Below are 16915 nucleotides of genomic sequence, written 5' to 3'. Positions count from 1 at the left end.
TATGATACAGAAATTACTCTGATGATCAGATGATCATCACCATTCATATTTCATGACAATGTATGCATCTAAGTAAACATGACTGTAACTTTATGTGTATCCTAATTATCCCTTGTCATAAGTAGCAAAGCAATATCTGTGATGATATATTGTCTGTAGTTAAACATTATCTTTTTGATGGGCAGCCAAGAGTCAAGACAAATAAAATTATTCTGGATAGAGAAAGTTCCAAAAACCTTCAGATAGCATATCCTGGCATTTTCTCAAATGCAGAAACAAGAATCAGAAAATAATGGTCAGTCGAGGAACCTTTTGAAAAAGCTGCTCCTTAAGTTTCTAGATGGCATTCAGGAAAGCTGTAGGTAATTTTTTTTTTTTTTTTTTTTTTTTTAAGTTATATATAATCTTCAAGTTTGGATTTGACTGGCCTTAGAACATAACAATCTTCTGAGGCATGGACTTTTGTTTGATAAAAATGTAGAACCAGAAAATGCAGACATAATTTTGAAAGAAATGACCCTGGATTAGCTCTAGTTTAAATTCTCTGCCTACGTGTAGTTATATACTGCCTCCAAGCTGCAGCAGCTTTTTCACTGGTGTACAGGAGAACCAAGTGTCCAGAGGTCCACTAACCTCTTACAATTTATATTCTTTTTTCCTCCTTTAAAATGGTAAAGTGTGGTCTGTAAGTCACTTTTCAAAGATAAGCACGTGTGAATCTGACAGTATAATTTTGCCCTTAATAAACAGAATTTATAGTGTAAGCTGTTTCAGAAGCTGTGATAAACGAGATAATTGGACATTATTCCATATTGTAACACAGACGGCCAAAATTACACCATTTAAGACAATTCAAGAAGATCTGTTTGACTTCTTAAAAATATACTTTTATAATAATGAAATCCAAAGCTTATACTTTTCTTAACTGACAAAGGTATTTTGAGAAACCCATCAATTATAATTCTAAGTGTGTCTCTGTAAGCCAGTTTATATTGACAAGAACACTGAAATAGAATTCAAAGCTTAACTTGTAATGGTGTTGAGAATTCTCACATAAAACACAGCATTATTCCTGTCTTACTTTTTCTTTTATGTCAAATGTATAGAAATCAATGTTCGATCATATAATATTCAACATATTGCATATATATTATTCTGTCATACACATGGCAAAGTCATAAATGAAATGTAAAATATTAATACAAACCTTTGCAGGGACCTTTGAAATCTTGTGTGTGCATGTAGTGCAAGAAAAATGTACATTTTAAAATGAAAGTACAAACCACTCTGTATTATAAGTCAAGATTAAGGAATACTCCTAGTTTTGCTATACTTCTACTTTCCTGGTATTTTAAAAGCCTGATGATCTAAGAGCACACACATTTACTTATCTTTCAAAGACATAATCACACTGTCATCCATTTCAGTACCACAAAAGATGGATAGCATAACATGGACTTAAAATGGGTTCATTAATTATCAAAAAGATAAGTGTTTCATCAGGTATATACAGCAGATAATATTTATCTTTTCTCATAGAGAAAAAAGATTAAAGTAATTCTTACACACATACTGGAAAAGAAAAAGGCTGCACCACTGAAAGTTTCATAAAGTGACACTAGATAATACACTCTGCCACTAAAGACAACCTTACACAAACACAGCCACAGATGCCTTCCATCACATTCAACTTTGGCAGTTAAATACCAGAATGAAACCATATATTCCAACTTTAACTATTTCATAAACTTCCTTTTGTTTCTTAGCAATTACACACACAGGGACTGCTTTTCAAAAGTTAGTGTTTCTGCTGCAGTATTTGATAACTACTTGATAGATATAGAGTAAATAATTTCACTAACTGTAAAACACAATGATACGTGAAAACAAATACCAGGACTGCAACAGTCTCTGAAAGGAAATATCAAGTCCATCTAGGCATAATTAGTGAAACTGCTATGTGAAGTAAAGAAATAATACTATAACTCTGTCAGAAAAGAAACTCTGACAAAATGAAATAAACTTGGGTTATTCTGACATATTTAACAAGGATCTGGTCTGAAACAAGATTGATAAGAACCAGAAAAACCCCCCATGAGAAATAACTGATTAAAAGTGTACTGTCATGAACTGGAGAATGCATATTAATTTTTCAATTATATTAAAAAAAAACAACCGTGTTTAATCTTAAGCCTTTCCTCTGAACAATCTTCTCAAAGATGAGATGTTGCAGGTACAATTCCCAGTAAATGAGAAAAATGAATAAGAGAAATAATTTCTCAGCTGTGATTTCCTAAAGACTATGTATAATGTTTGTAAAAATATTATTTCACTGATCTTACTTTACCCTTATTTTTATTGAAAATAGGTTTGGGCTAAACAGATCTTTGTCTCAATATATTTTTAAAAATATCCCAAACTCAAAATTCTATGAATTGCATTGAATTTTTGTGCAAGTAACCCCTATTAAACTGAACATTTTTATTCTGTTATAGATAAATATTTTAACACTTGTACGTGTCACAGCTTTTTTAAATTAGTAATTCACAGCACAGCCAAAAACATTACTCTCAGAATCATCACAAGCCAAAACCTCAGAACAATCCCTCTCTCCTAACTGCAACACCCTATCTGGAGTGAAGGAAAAAAACAGTGTTTAGAAATAATCTTGTTCATGACTTTTAGATTTGGCTCAGTCAAAAGGCAGTGGTATCAGTGGAGGCTCATATTAGCTTTACTGAATTCTGGATAATTTTCCTAATATGAATTAGTTAATCAGTTTACTTACGAGATTGCATATAATTTATTGCACATTACAAAAGAGAAATGATGCCTAATTTTCTTTAAGGCAAAATTGAAACTGAAAAAGACAGTTGATTCATATACTATTTACAAACATGTCCTTTTTCAATATTTGTTATTATCTGTCTCTACATACTTACAATTCTAAAAATTACAGAAAAACATTTAGATAAGGAAACACTTTGAAATATTTATCCACTCTGAAGAAATTATTTAAAAAAAAAAAAAAAACAAAAAACAAAAAACAAACAATTTTTGTAGTTTGTCAAAGATTCAGTGATTATGCCACCCTATAAATTTAGCAAAATACTTATTTAGAAGACCAGAACACAGCAAATTCCATTTGTAACAAAGTATTTAAGGACACAGACTGAGATAAAAATACAAAACATTAGAATACTGGAAGAAAAACTATTAAGAACTTACATCAATTTTGTGTGTTGCTCTATCTAGCAGCATTTTAACAATAGAATTACAGTTTGCTTTCCATCATCATTATTGATTCATCCAAATGCCTTATGGACATCGATAAAGAGATCTATTGACTCTTTATGGCAAAAATGTCAGGAACAGTATTGAAACTAACACAGGTCAGTGATTTTTAGCATCAGTGACTTCTTGAAAATGATGCCCTGACAGTTTGATTTGCCACTGCTTCAAAAGAATATTTTAATGGCACACAAACTCTTACAATGTTCTAAACATGTTAAGGAGAGGAAACACAGTTTAGTCCAGGCCTATACTTCCCAAAGCTGAAAAATTATGTTTATTTCCACTTAAAACAGCAAGGCCATCCTACCAAACCTTTCAAGAGATATATAATAATAAATAGAAACTCTCCAAGATGAGCAAGTATATTTAAGTCTAAATGATAATGTCATTCATCTCAAAGGATTAAATAATTGAACATATAAAGAACCAAAAATGCATCACTCTTTAATTCTTGAGAAACTAAAGAAATGCTCAGTGTTTCAATTAATGTCTATATACATTCCTCCAAATATACAAAATGCACAGAATAAGAACTGGAAATATAAGAGCCTGATATTGACTAAATCTTGGCCACAAACTATAACCACAATTTGAGCTGGTGAAGAGTATACTGGTCTAACCATGAAGTGGAGAATATTTTTGCTGATTATTTAAAAAAATAGTTTGATACTTGTGAATTTATTTAATGCAGGAAAACTGCTTCCTTTTTTTTTTTTATCTAAGTTGACAGTCAAATCAGTTTCACAAACTGAAATGAAGCTTTCACATTGAAACATTATTATGTTTAAAATGACATATCCTTTTTTTTTAAACCACATACATGCACACTATATTCAAACAATATAGCATTTTAATACTGTGAATATTAATGAATTTGACAGTGCTATTTCGGGAAAATGCCAATGACATTCATACAAACTAAATGTATCTCTGCAGTCCAAACAGAAAAAAAAACCCCACATATAAATGAGAACTGTATTCGGCAAGCATACAGTATGAAGAAGTTAACTCAGGGATTGCAGAGTTGAATGACAGCCTATTTTCTGCTGCTAACTCAAGATTAGAATTGGCACCTACCCTTATGCTAATGAACACCTAATTAGAGACACCTCCTATTCAATAAACTGCTCTCTTATCATCAGTTAGATTACCTGACAAGCCCTTTCACTCCAGTTCTGGCCCACCAAGAATCTTCATTCTTTTTCTTGTCTTCTTTTCTGCAAGAGAACTGATCCCGCTTAATCCCTGGAATAATGTATCTCCTCTTGTGGAAGAGCTGGTTTCCCTCTTCCCCTTTTTACATCAAGCTAATGGAGCCAGTAGGTATTCTATTGATCTTTCTCTATGTGGTTTCCTCAAGGATTTGACAGACTTCCTTACAGGTTAAACATCCAGGCTTTCTGAAGTGGCTATAAAGCTTTGGTTTTGATTTTTCAAACTTTTTTCTCAAACCCTTGCTCATCCATAATCTTTAAAAGCTCGGTTGATGCCATGCAGAGTAAAGGCTTAATTCTTTGCTGAACTAATCTAGACACTGTCTAGTGTTGAGTACAGTTGTCTGATTCAAATCTTCTGTTACAAAGCAGATGACATCTAGCTAGATGTCATGAGAAGAGACTAACAATGACAATTCACTTATCCCTTAGAAAGAATCAATTCTCCCACAATGCATCTGTCAGAGAACTCTCACTCAGTAAAAGCAATTTTTCTAGCTGTCTGACACTGTAATTGCTCTTAAATTTTCAATGAACGTTTTACAAGAACTCCCCTGAACCATGATGAAAAACTTAACTTTTTCTAAAAATGAGAGGCTGACAGGATGAAAGAGGTCTTTCTCTTTAAAGCTTTGCTTGCTTCAGTAGGAATTCTTTCATATCATCAACAAGCTGTTGAATAGAGGATAGATTACTTTCCATTTATTTCATCAATCAGATTAAAGGCTCTCCTTCACAATGCCCTTTAAACAAGAGCTGTTTATGATGTCCTCCCAGGTTCTACTTTAATGTAGTATTAAATCACCCTGAGCAGAGAGGCAGGCAAAGCATATAAATATGATGAATATCTGACAACATTTAAGCATTGCATACATTCAGGTCATTTCACTATTTCTTGTCACTCTGCAAAAAATTTGAAATCCCTCCATCGTCCCAAGCAGGTTTTAATGATCATGTGTCATTTTGATCTGCCCATTGTCAAAAAGAAAAAAAAAATAATGTTTTGATATATAAATATATGTAGAGAGAGATCCATGATATTTCTGTTTCTGAAATCTTCTGACAGAGAGTGTGCATGACACCAGAACACAGAACTGTTCATTCACACACTTATTTAATTAAGATTTAGTCTGAAAGATGGATTCTCTTGTAGATGCAGCTCTGTTCTATTTTTAGCACACATAAATATTGCACAGAAAAAAAAGTGCTTCTTTCATTTTGTACACACTGGAACTGTTTTATTACTATGAGAAATATGTACAAGCTGCAGGCAATTGTTCAAGAATAATCAATAAGACTTTTGGTGTTATTATTGACTACACCATTAAAGGCACCATTCCTAATTATCTAGATAATTCCTCAATTAAATAACATTAAGCATATTAAAACATATCATTTTCCTTGGCTCACCATGGAATTTTGAAACACAATAATGAATTTTGAAATCTTTACATGTCATGATATATTTTAATTAAGTATTTAGACATTTTAAATGCCAGCTATTTGTGTGAGAAAGTGGGAGTTCCAGTACAATCAATAAACATAAATCATTAAATAACTTGCATATAATCAATACATAAATAGCAAGACCATACTGAGAATAAATTTATATGTTCATGAGAATTCTAGACTGCATTTTGGGTTAGACTGCTTTTTTTGTTTGACTGTCAATCATATAACGATTCTGAAACTATTGTTAATGTGCATATAATATGTACTAATATTAACAATACACATTAATTAAACAAATATGATTGATTTATTATATAGAGAAGAATTTTATACTTTAACCTCCTGAAATATTTCCTTGTGAATTGTCCAGTATACAGGGACAGTAGGTGTTAGTGGATATGTTAATGTGTTAAATGTATGATTCAGTATTAGGAGGCTTTCTAATGGTGTACTTTCTATAAATTATGGGAGTGGAAATGTCCCTGCAAAAAAAAGTTTCCTTGACAGAATCTATATATGTGGTAATTAAAGGGGATGATTGTCATTCCCTTTATGGGATGCTACAATAAAAATAAGAGTGTAAAACTTATTCCCTTTTCCAAACCCACATTTTAATAATAATTGTAACAAAAGCTGCCTTTAAAATTTGGACTTCTTTCACAAGCAAGGTTTCTCAGTCTAAGTAGCAGTGGTACTTTCCTTTAAACTTTAGTTCTTTACACACAAATTCCTTCTGCATTTTTCCATTTAAACACGTCCATATTCCTCCTTTCTCTGTTACTTTCTCTCCATGCGTGTCACATTACTGTTTTGTCTGCTTTTTCTCTTTTCACAGTAAAATTGGAAGAGCTAGGACATCTTTTGTGGTCCCATTGAAGTCAATAAAAATCTGTTTTTGAATAAGGACTCTCAAATTCCTGGACGAATTCTGTAAGTTGATTCACTATTGCTTTGCAGAACTACTTCCATGAGCCAGTGTAAAAATTCATCTGTTTATACTAGTGCCAAATAGATCAGTAATTTGGTTTTTTTTAAAAAAGAAAAATCTATGGTTTTACTCATTAAAGAATTGTGTACTCTAAATCGTCCTAAACAGACATAATACACTGATCTCATGTTAGATCAGTATTTACTTGGTGCAAATGTTGAGAAAAATAGTGTTTTGAACTATTAAATGCACCTTGTAGATAAAAATTGCTAATTTTGACAAAATAGCATGTGGAAGCATTTCTTAGAATAATGGACATATTTCCTAGACTAAATAAAGTTTTAATTGCCACTAAACTAACAAGGTATAATGGGGGATGCCAAGTGGGATTTTAATTTGTCTAGTGTTTACTTGTCTAACTTAAGAAAATAGAAATTATTGAGAAGAAACTTAATCACAATTTTATAGAAATCTGCGGTACAAGACAACTACCTAGGTAGTTCTCTTCTAGTTTAAACTAGTAAAGGAGGAATTATTTGTTTCCTAAGAGGGAATTTTTCTTGCATTTTGCGAGATAAAAAGAATAATTTAATCCTAGATCTGTTAACGAAAATCCTAAAAGATCTATCAGGAAATATCTCTACCCTTAAAAAAATAAAAAGAAGAAAAAGAAAATATTGGTTCTTGCTTCTCTTATAATTTAGACAAAAATTAGGAAAAATAGATCTTAAATACACTTTACAAGAGAATATACAAGCTGCATTCTGATAAACATGTGTGCTTTGATTTCTTAACATTTATTTTAGAGCTTTAGATGGCCTTAAAAATGCTATACATTTTCTTGTGTTAAAGTGTAGAAGCTAGTCAATTTTATTTTTCCTAAAAACAGAGTTATAATCTCTACTGCTTATTATCTTCTCTAATTCATTTGGAGAATATAGGCAATATGGACAATAATTTTCTGGATGCCAATAATATTTTCAGCATGGACCATAGAAGGGGAAAATCTTGGACATAAATCACCTTTTCTGTCTGTAAGCCTATTCTCTTTCATAAAAGAAAAGCAAACCCAGTAATTCTATCAGTGCCAGACAACCTTCCAATGAGTTCTCAACAAGAAGTGCTGTGGTTCTGAAAACCTTTTTACTCTCTGCTTATTTTAGAAAAAGCAAGTGCATTTATTTTCACTGGGACACTCCCTGCTAATAAACCTGTTTCTGCTCTTCCTGAAACCAGCAGGGTGATTTCAATGAGAGCAAAGTTCAAGAAAGGGTCTATGGAGATACCCATCTTTTAAAACACAAAATTAACTCCCTCCGTTATCATCAGTAGGAAAATTCACGCATTTTGGGTTAGACACATATTGAACTAGGGCCTGAAAATTATACATTTCATATAAAGGAGATACTAAGTAATCTCACAGTATGAACATGCAAGTAGGAGGAGATGATGACTGTTATTACAGATATTCTTTCAAAATATTTCAAATCCAGACATTTTACAGATAGGAAAAGTATGATCAAATGAAACAATTTGTAATTGAGAAAATGTTATGCTGGATTCAGTGTAATTTTACTTCTAAGAGAAATACTTACAAGAAACTTGAACCACAAAAAATTTCTATTTAAAAATGTAGCAAGAAATATCCACATGCTTAAAGGGCATGAAAGAGTGTCAGGGAATATGTAATGAAAATGCTGAATGTATCTGTATGCTGATTTGAAAGGGATGCCATTGCCATGTGACTTTCCACCCACCCCAAAATCTCAAAGAGCAGATATTAACACTAAGGGTGAACAACGAAGATGCACCATGGAAAACTTAAGCCATGTGGAAATGGTGAGCTGTTAATCAAAGTAAGATTTTCATAGGCTGGAGAAGTGCAGTAAACATCTGACCTCTCAAACATTTATCTGAACTCCAAACTTCTGTGGATTCCCTCATCATTGTAGCTTTATAACTTTGTTATTAACACTTTGCTGAAATAGAAGCAACGGCCAGACTCATCTTGTTGAGAATGAAAACTATAGAAAACCATACAAGGTTATACTTCAGCAGAGTTAATTGATTTAACTTCTGCCCCATCAACTGGTTTTATGGCAGTTGAATAGTGCCTTTGTCTTCACCTTAATACTATGGTATACACAGAAAATTATTTCTTTAGAAAGCTTATTAAATCAATCAAATTAAAATGGAAACAGAAAGCGATTTGAGCTATTGGAACTCTATAATAGCAAATTTTAGTTTGGCATCTCTAAAGCACAAGCAAACTAGTGATTTAGAGACACTAACAACAAAAGCCTACTTAGGATTCAGAAGCTAGGGAAAAATCAGAAAGAGAAAATATTTTTGAATAAAGAAATAGTACATTATACTTTTCAATCATATTTGTATAGACACTAAGATTTGAGGATATAGAACCACTTATGTCGTTTTCTAATTCAATTTCATGATTATATTTGTTTTCTCAATAATTCTGCAATGATCCACTGAGTTGCAGAAAAAAATTTCCATTCATATCATATACTTCACATCTCATTAGCTGAACTCATAAACAAATTTTCTCTACATTTCCCAACATTACATTTAGTCTCATTGCCAGTCAATAAAAATAACCATAACTAAGGAAAAAATACTGGCTGAGAACAAAAAAAAAATTACAAAACTGTGCATATAGAAGCTACTTCTAACTTTTTAGTGATACACACTGTCTTGGAAGATTTATTTTCCTCTATCAATATTCTTAAATTGGGTAAAATCAAACCCACTGTAATTAAACAATTGATATTTAAAATTTCCTTATTATTTTCAAGCTGAGTATGACCAGGTTTAAGCTGGGATAGAGTTAATTTTCATTGTGGTAGCCGGTACAGTGCTGTGTTTTGGATCCAGTAAGAGAATCATGCTGGTAACTCAGACAGAGATGTTTGGGATGTTGCTCAGTAGTGCTTCACCCTAAATCCAGGACATTTCAGTGTCCCATGCTCTGCAGTGATCAGGTGCCCAGGAGGCTGGGGGAGCACTGCCAGGAGAGCTGACACCACCTGGCCAAAGGGATATTCCAAACACAGACTGACACAAGCAGGGTGTGAAGTGGGGAAGCCGCCTGGGAGGGGCCAGGGGCTGTTGGGGACAGGCTGGGCATTGGGCAGCAGGTGCTGAGCAACAGTGTCACTGTGCCTCATTCACTTCTCAGGGCTTTATCCCTCTGCCTCTCACTACTACTACTACTACTAGTGTTTTTATTATTATTATTATATCACTTTTTTTCTGTTGGAAAACTGTTCTTTCAACCCACTAGTTTCATGTTCTTCCTCTTACCCCATGCTAGTGGGGCAGGTGGGTGGGTGAGTAGCAAGGGAGCAGCTACACGGTGCATAGTTAATGGCTGGGGTTAAGTCACAAGAACACAAATCCAAAGTTTAAAAAGGCTTGGGTTGGATTCCTTGAAAATGTATTGATTCTGATAATGAACTTTCTTACATTAGAACTTCAAAATACGTTTTCAAAACATTACTTCTGATGTATTTTCTGTGGTTTCCGTTACTGCATACTTTTCCTAGAATGTCAGTGGTAACTGTGAATCTCCAAAGGGTGCTTGTGTTGGTCGTGAAATAAGTGTTTAAAGCCTATGGAATGAATTCATGGACCTTTGAGAAAGTTAAGCTTGATTAGACTGGATACTTTTGAAAAGCTTATATTACTTGCTAAAGTATCTATCCAAAGTATACAATGAAAGTTACACTAAGACTTTTCAAATATTATTTTGGTATATTATGAATCATCATTAAAATTCATGCAAAGCATGTCAAGGAAGGAATACCAAAAAATATGAAAAGTGAAAGGAATTATGCTCATTATGCTATGTTTAGGATTTACACAGTAAAATTTAGGAATTTAAATTGTGCAGGTAAATTACTCTGTCAAATCCCTACAGTTTTTCCAGCCTTTTAAAGAGTACAAGGATCTAAAATTAACTTTTTTAGATCAGTTGTCTATTTTCTGATTTTCAAGTTCACCAGGTTGAACAGCTGCAAAATTTAAAGCCAAAAAAGGTGTCCGTTGGGAAACTGACACTTGGAATAGCCCTGGGAAAAGGAATATGTGAGCAGCTTAATCAAGTGCTTTTGTTGGCCTTCACTCAGTTCTTGCTGCTTCTTCTCTACCCCTTATAAATAGATGACTGGCAGAAGCAGAAGAATTTAAATTATTTACATACCAGTAAGTTTACATCTGAACTTTTTCTTTAGTATTTTCTGTGAAAATGGAATAGGAAATTAATTTATACAACTTGATTTTTTCCTATTATTCAGAAAAGTTAGCTTCTAGAAGATTAAAATAAGGAGGTTAAAGCTGCTTTAAAATAGGAGTTAAATTTCCTATATTAAGTAATTCCATACCAAAAGAAGTTTGAGTTTATCCATTTCAAGGCATGTTGGTAGATATATGATAGATTTCTAACAAAAGCATCTGTAAAATTCTGAACAACATGAAGATTAACAAAATGAAATAACAAAATTCCCCATGGTTTTTAAAAAGTATTTTTGATCTAAATTGTAATGAAATTTAATATATTGTAAACACCAGGTTAAACTAAGAAGCAAATACTACTTCACTTACCACTTCTTCTTTCCTGCAACAAACAAACAAAAAAATTAAAAGGGCAAGATTCTAGCAAAGTTACAAATTCCTGTTATTGTATCACTTTTGCAAGGTCAATTAAAAAACTGTCACAGTTTTCTGGGCTTTGGAGTGAGTAAACTCACAGGGAAACAGACAGCAGAAATCACACACACAATTTAAAAATATTTAATCCGATTTTTCTGAATGAACACAAATGCTCATTTTAACATTAGAACAGAGAGGAAAGAAAAAAAAGCAGATAAGCTTTCAGGAACACGTGTTCTCATGTTCTTGAAAACTTAGCTTCGACTCTCAACTATGTTAGCTGATGCAGTTATGGGAAGAGGCCTTATCTTTATTTGAGTAGGTTTTCTTTTAGTGGTAAGATCACTATAGCTATAACCAGTCTAATATTAAATAAATTTCTCTTAAACATTCTTACTGAAGTAGTTGTTTCCCAGTTGCTAAACTGAAGGAAGGACTGAAAATGAAGTATTTAGTGTTGAAAGTGATATGGTGGAAAAAATAGACAAGCAGGTAGGTGAAGTTTAGAGACTGGAAAAACTGAAAAATTAAAAGGTAAAATCAACTTTAAACAATAGAAAGCACAGTTTTTTCCATTTATCATTAAATACACACATAAAATAGTCTTAAATTTTATGTTTTAGAACAGAGGAGGAAGTATATAATTACTATAATCCAGCTAACAGAACAAGAATATACAATGTCTATTTTTAAGGGTTAAAATATATAGAAGTGTTTTCTCCAAGAAGACCAAGGTAAAATATATTTGACTTTTTGTAGTGACAATAAAAAAAGGTATACTCTAAATGTGTTAAAAAATCTTCAAAAAGTATTTGAAATACTGAATGGGTTGGAAGAAGAGAGAAAAGATGAAGAGGTGTTTTCAGATAGGGTCCCAAGTATTGGGGAGAATAGGAGAAAGATGGCTGGCAGAAATGAGGAATTTGGGAGCGTAAGGGCAGGCATTTAAACAGAAGTGGATGCTGATAGACAAAATTGTCCAATCTGATTTTGGTTTTAGATTCAGCTTTAGCTCAAAGAGTTCAGAGTCATAGAACTGTGTTGTGTTTTATGCCTTGTGCTGTACAACACAAGATCTCACAGACAGTTAACACAGAGAATTTCCTACTTTTGAAGGGACATGAGACATTATCAGTTACCTTGAATGTTCTCATCTTTTCCCATCATACATGATGAATGGTGAGTTTTAATTTTTATGATGCTTAAATTTACTAATGGCTGTAAGGAAATGCTTCGCAACATGTAGTGACTAGAGAGATGGATGTATATTCTGTGGACGGTGATGACCAAAGACATTATGGGTTTTTCACTACTACAGGGAGTGGAAGGGTTCCTGCAAGAACTAAACTCATATTCAGTATAAACCAGCAGTGGGAGGACTGATGAAGGCATAAATGAGCAACCTAAAAGGAAGAGAAAATGTAGATACAGTTGTATCATTCAGTGGTGCATAAGTCACCACCACATATTGCTAAGAGTGGAAAGGATGTGGCAGACTCTGAAGAAACATCTGTGTGAGAAAGAGTTTCTGGAAAATAAGATGTTGAAGATTTTTATGAAGTGAAATGCATTAAGGAAATTTGGACAAAACCTGAAGGAAATAAATTGGCACTCTTACGGAAAAATGTCCTGGTATGAAGAATAACCATAGAGAAATTAAGACAGGAGAAGATGAAACGGGTGCCCTAAGTGTGAGACCTCCTAATTATGGTTTTTAGTTTAAATGTGGATTATTAAAAGATTAAAAGTTAGAAACATCATTAGATTAAGAATCACGAGTAAGGACCATAAATCAAAAACTGGTCAAGAGGAGAGGTGGAGCTGATAATGGTTTGTTTATCATTACTGCCGTGTCTGAATGTTCTCACTCATTGACAAAAAGTGCACCAAAGAAACATTTCAAATGTCAGAACTGTAACAAAGACATCGAACTCAGATAATGTGAATCAGAAAGAAGCAGATAATGAACTGAGGAGAGTATTTGACATAGGTGTTCAAATTATATATCTTTGATAAAAAACCTGACAACTTAAAGCGAAAATAGAGTTAGTGGAGATACCTCAGTATTACAGAAGGGTGGTCTTTTTAGCACAGTGTCATAGTTTCAGTTCAGTTCATATTAGATTACAAGCACAGGAAATTTTGGGAACTTTTTTTTACTATTTGTAAATAAATGTGCTGTGTCCTGTAATGCTCCAAGAAAAAATGGATTTTACACATAAAGAAAAACATATGTGCTTTCTTCAGAAACAAAATTTAAGAAAATGTAAGCCTGTTATTTTAGGTCAGCAATCTGATTGTTTCAAAATAGTACATTTCAAGTAGCTGTGGAGATACTTGAGAATCTACTGCTTCTCTTTTCCAATCCTTGTTAGGGACATAACAATTTCAGTGGTTTGTGTCAAACTTTTCCCATACGGAAGAGAGAGTAAAACTATAATATGATTGAATATTTCTTACTACTGTCTCACTAACAAAATGCCTAGCCACAGTACCTTTCAGTAGCAAGTTTTATATGCTGTGAAAAAGTAATGGCATTTCCAAGCAGCCTGCAACTGCAATTGTCTAGTGACCACGCAACCATAGCCAGAGCTTGTCTTTGAGCTTGTCATTCAATATTGACCGTTTCAGAATTCTGAGTATTATTAAGTCCCAGATGAAAGTAAATGCTAGATAAGTAAGGAAGATGTGGAAGTACTGTCTAGTTTTTTATTTCAATGATCGCTGAATGAAAACCTTGGAATTTCTGAAGGAGCTGGAAGGTATTTTGGATCTTCAACCAATTGCATAAATGTTCTATATAATCATTTAAATTTCTTTCTAGTTTGAAGTATAGATGGGTGATAGTGACAAAAAAATGAGATTGGCCAATAGAATAGGAAAAAAACTCGTAAAATTCAGAAATGTTTAAAAAAGATGTATTCAGAATTCAGAGGGGAAATTTCTCAGTGTTTTGGTATGAACTATTCTATTATTATATTGCTATGTGAATGTCAGTCTGTGTTTGTTATTTACTATTTAGCAACAAATTCAATTCTACCTTTGAGATATTGAGCTTCTTCAAGCGTACTCAATCCATAGGACACCAAATGTACCTTCAAGGATTCAGGGACATGATTTTGTAAAGTCAGCACAAGGTACTCAAATGATAGAAAAAGGACAAGCAGAGGTGAATGTGAGCAGAATAATCATTTACAGCGATGAAACAAAGATCTGAAAAGGACCAGGAAAAAAAAGCATTATACCATGAGGGAATAAATTCAGCAATTTAAAAAATGTGATCTCTGCCGATGCCTATCCTCAAAGACAGGCAAAATTATTTTATTTTTATTTGCAAATATATGTGTATTTCCCCCTTTTTTTCCCCCCTCTTCTTTCTTGAAAGTTCATTTTCGTAGATCACTTGAGTGGCTACCTAAGGAAATATTTGCTGTCTCCTTCATGATCACCTGCACTATGTGTTATGCAGCTATCATTTTGTGTCACAAAAAACCCTCCTAAACTAAAAATTGACTACTGAAAGAAGATACAGACTCTCTTCAGTTCCCTGCCCATAGGTTTTCTTCCTTCATACTGGCCTTAGCTACCAGGAAACCAAGGAAAAATACTCTTCATTAAAAAAAGAAAAAAAGAAAAAAAAATGGTATTAGGTCAGGCAGCTGACTTAGCTCACCCAGTACCCACAGAAGCAGCAGATCTCACAGAAGCAGAAACAGCAAGAATATGTAGACAAGGACAGGAGGAAAGAGACTGTCCCACTGTGAAAGCATTTTGCCAGGTTAGTGTAAAAAAATATATCTTGCAGGACAAAATGGTTTAGGATAAAACCTGTTAAAGGCAAAAAAAAGGTGGAGAGAGTAATATAGAAAAAGATCTATCAGCAGGCAGTTTGACACTAATTTAGGCTAAAACTCAGAGACATCTTTTGGCATAGCTGGCATTTTGCTGATCTTAGTGGTACATTTAGATATTTCTAGGTAGAAACAAAGCAAAGAGAATTTATGCTAAAACAACTTCTTCATATACCTGTGGGTAGATTCATATATTTTCATTTAGTATAGTACAATTACCAGTCTCATTTATTACCTACCAAGATGTGAAACCACAAGGTGAGGTCAAAGTATCATCAAGGGTATCTTCATCACTTCAATATCATTGCCTTAAAAAGCACTGACCAGGAGAAGTAGATGACCTCATTTCAAAATTATTACAGTACAGAGAACTCAGTTTCAACATTATAATTCATTTTCCTACAGAATATTTCAAATTTATGATCAGTTTCCTGACATATAATAGCTAATCGTTAAGGATAGCCACTTTAACATAATATGAATACGCATTTCTCCATAGGTAATACAACAGTTCCTGCATTAGCATTATTGACTAAGGTGCATTTAACTTCTTCACTAATACTTAATGGAAGGTTAATGCATAAGTCAGAAGATTAAATGGCTTTTACTTAAAACAAGTATATTGATTAAAATAACTTAGTGTGGTTTTTAAAGACGATTATATAAAAGTAGTCACACTTTTTAATATTTTATTAAATATTATGAGCAAAATGTGGGCTTCACTGACCAAAATTACTGGAAGTTATTGTACTAATTGTGCCTTGAGGTAATTATTGCTCATAGTTAACAAATGAATATTTTATACTGAAAGGTAACAAATCATTCCTGTTAAATTCAGCACTCAAAGTTAGCTTCATTCCATCAGTCTAGGAATTGCCCTGCTACTGTGAGCACAGACCTTCATATGCCACCTGCTCTTTCTTATGCATGGCACTACTGAACAACAGGGTAACATTCCAGGTACTGATTACCTGTTCATTTCCAATAAATTGTGCCTCTATTTCCTTTTCATGGGCTAATATTGCTATTCAAATGTATGCGTTAAATTTTATACACTTGGCACCTCAAATTCCAGCATGCAGCCATGAAGCTGGAGCTAGACATATAGCCTTGTGGAAGGTTTAGTTTTAAATTTGAGATTCTGCACAGATGTAACACTTAGGAGCTGATCTCACGGTTGTATGAAATAAGGTGGTTTGGGCCATTTTTCCATTAATTCACTTCAGTTTCATCTCAGTTAAGTGCTTGTGCTGAGAATTTTTTGTGTTATGTTATGCAGGGCTTCTCCAAGACACTCTTGCTATATGTTCTCCTGAGCCTTTTCACTATTGTGGAATTGTTTCCACCAAAGGGAAAGGAGTAAATTTGGGAAAAAATATTAAAACATTTCTGCAAGCACTGTATATTAAGTTATCCAGTGTTATTGGTGGCTACTGTATGCTGCTGAAGTACAAGTAGACCAAAGTAGATGAGCCTGGTAAAGAATGTTATGCCAGCTTTTTGATTTG

Source organism: Zosterops lateralis, assembly GCF_965231275.1.
Source record: "Zosterops lateralis genome assembly, chromosome: Z".
NCBI classification, from domain to species: Eukaryota; Metazoa; Chordata; class Aves; order Passeriformes; family Zosteropidae; genus Zosterops; species Zosterops lateralis.
This window is presented reverse-complemented; position numbering follows the sequence as displayed.